Source organism: Chrysochloris asiatica, unplaced genomic scaffold, assembly GCF_000296735.1.
Source record: "Chrysochloris asiatica unplaced genomic scaffold, ChrAsi1.0 scaffold00021, whole genome shotgun sequence".
Lineage (NCBI taxonomy): Eukaryota > Metazoa > Chordata > Mammalia > Afrosoricida > Chrysochloridae > Chrysochloris > Chrysochloris asiatica.
The window spans coordinates 27,283,161-27,286,088 of NW_006408539.1; the positions used below are offsets into that span (position 1 = coordinate 27,283,161).

Below are 2,928 nucleotides of genomic sequence, written 5' to 3' on the forward strand. Positions count from 1 at the left end.
GATTCGTAACCACTACGCTACCAGAGCTCTACTACCACAAAATTCTCTGAACTTAACTGCTACAGTATTATATTCAACTGTTTCTTGTAAATAAATCACAGTTTAGATTTCATAGTCTATTCTCAAAACCTGATATATAGTCCTGTTCGATAAGTTCTGGACTGCTAACCACAAGATCAGTGGTTCAAATCTATCAACCACTCGTCAGTAACCCCATACGGAATCGCTATGAGTTGGAACTCACTTAACAACAATAACAATAATGACTGGAAACATTTAATTTTAGAAAATGGTAATAAACAATTTCCCCACAAGCAGAAAGTAGAAAGTTGACTTTTCATCATCTTCTTTTACTTGCAGGTCTGCCTTTTGCAAAAAGATGCAGGAGGACTTTGAATCGGTTTGAACCAGTTCACTCATGGCTGATGCAGTGAAATCAGTTAAGACCAGAAATTGTAAGTGGTGGGTGTACTACAACCATAACCTGAAAGGAAAAAATTACAGGTTGAAGCTCAGAATGGAGACTTGGAAGAAACATAGTGCACTACTTTCCAGAAGGCTGATGTCAGAAATGGGATTATTACTGTAACTGTTGAGATGACACATTTTTCGATAAGCACATTCAGCTACCATATTTGAGCGGGAAACTGTTTCTGACTCTGCTTATCAAGAGATTTGGTTGTTAAGCTACAGACGCAATGCTCTTATTTTCTGAGATGGAGGCTGAGTTTCTAGCAGCATGTTGACCTATAGTTTCTCCTGTTATGATTATTGTCCTGCTTGCTCACATTTTACAGATACAGATCTCTCCTGGTTTCACAGTATTGGCCCTGGAAAGATGTTACTCAGGCATCACATAGTTAGTGAATGATTCTGCAACATTTAAAGGTTAGAAATGAGAACAGAAGAGCCCGCCAACACAGCGGTGCTCACTGCATTCCTGTTGCTACCAGTTGATATTTCAAGCAGCAAACAAGATAATTTAGAAATTTGGCAGTGACTCAATTTCAACAAGCATATCTTACTAAAAGTCTTTATTGTTTTCAGTATTAGAGAACATATATATTTATTATAAAGGCTTATATGTAATACACTCAAAATTAAAATTATGAAAACTACGCCACTTTTTTAAAACAAAGGTAAATCTTTAAAAAATATCAGAATCATCATAATCAGTACTTTATTTTTATTTGTTAAGTGTGTGGAATTTCTTGTTTCTTCCTGAAGGGTTACCATAATACTAGATAACACAGAATTTAATATAATTCAGAGATACATCTTTTGTTCTAATATTGATAGCTCTAAATTCTGTATGTCCCAAACTATTAATACATTGCTGCTGTTGTTGATAGGTGCCTTTGAGTCAGTTCCAACTCACAGAAATTCTATACACAACAAAACACTGCCTGGTCCTCTGCCATCCTCACAGTTGTTATACTTGAACCCATTGCTGCTGCCATATGCCAATTTATCTTGTTGGGGATCTTCCTCATTTTCACTAACCCTCCAATTTACCAAACCAATGTCCTTCTCCAAGAACTGGTTCTTCCTGATAATATGTTCAAAGTATTAGAGATGAAGTCTAATCGTCCTGGCCTCTAAGGAGCATTCTGACTGTACTTATTCCAACACAGGTTTGTTTTCTCTTTGGGCAGTCCATGGTACTCTTGGTACTCCAATCTCAATACCACATTCTTCCTTCTATAATCCAGTTTATTTGGATTATTTGTTCAGCATACAGATTGAATACATAAGGTGAAAAGATACAACCTTGCACACACCTTCCCTGATTTTAAACCATTCAAAACTCTCTTGTTCTATTCGAACGACAGCCTCCTGGTCTATGTACAGATTTCTTCTTGAGCACAATTAAGTGTTCTGGAATACCCATTCTTCCTTGTTGTTGTTATGTAAGGGTGGTGGTTATGTGCCGTGGAGTCATTTCTGACTCATAGCGACCCTGTACAGGGTTTCCGAGGCTGTAAATCTTTATGGGAGCAGAAAGTGTCATCTTTCTCCAGTGAACAGCTGGTAGTTTCAAACTGCTGACCCTGAGGTTAGCAGCCCGATTCGTAACCACTATGCTACCAGAGCTCCTTCCATTCTTCCTTATCCTTTCCATATCATGTCATGATCCACACAGTCAAAAGTCTGTATAGTCAATAAAGCATAAGTAAACATCTTTCAGGTATTCTTTGCTTTCAGCCAAAATTAATCTAACTCCATCTATGATATCCCTAGTTCCACAGCCTCTTCTGAACCTGGCTTGAGTTTATGGCAGTTCCCTGTCAATGTACTACTGCATAACAGTAAAAGTAATCAGTAACCTTATAGGAAATGGGCAATGCTATATGCTGAAATTATTTTCATTGTTGGGAGTCATGGTCATTCCAATTCATTACAGTCAATTCCAATTTATAACCACCTCTCTGATGGAGTAGAACTTCCGCATAAGGTTTATAGACTGCAATCTTCTTGAAGGACAGATACTCAGGTCTTTCTCTTTTGAGCTACTTACTGGTGGGTTCAAAGCACTGACCTTTCAGTTAGAAGTTGAGCTCTTAAACACTGAACCGCCAAGGCAATCACAGTCACTAAAATAAAATGTAACCCATTTTCAATAATCTATGTAAGAATTTACACATGTATCACCTGTGTATCTTTAATTTGAATCCTTCTTTTTTATCTGAAAGTGTATTACCAAGCTGATACTTCCTGATACATGAGACTTTGTGATTCAAAACAGCAAATTTTGATGACAAATATACATTACTATTAATCTCAGAATGTATTTAAATTTAAAAAATCTTCTTTAGAGAATGTTGTTGTTGTTAAGTGCCTTTGAGTCGGTTCCGACCCATAGCGACCCTGTACAGGGTTTCTGAGGGTGTAAATCCTTACGGGAGTAGAAAGCCTCATCTTTCTCCC

At 37.3% G+C, this 2,928-nt stretch overlaps 1 protein-coding gene across 1 annotated transcript in view; it reads right to left on the minus strand.

Moving 5' to 3' along the window:
• Positions 1–2,928, minus strand: part of NETO1 (neuropilin (NRP) and tolloid (TLL)-like 1) — a 163,021-nt gene that overhangs the window by 29,083 nt on the left and 131,010 nt on the right. The gene's annotated exons all lie outside the window — the stretch shown is intronic.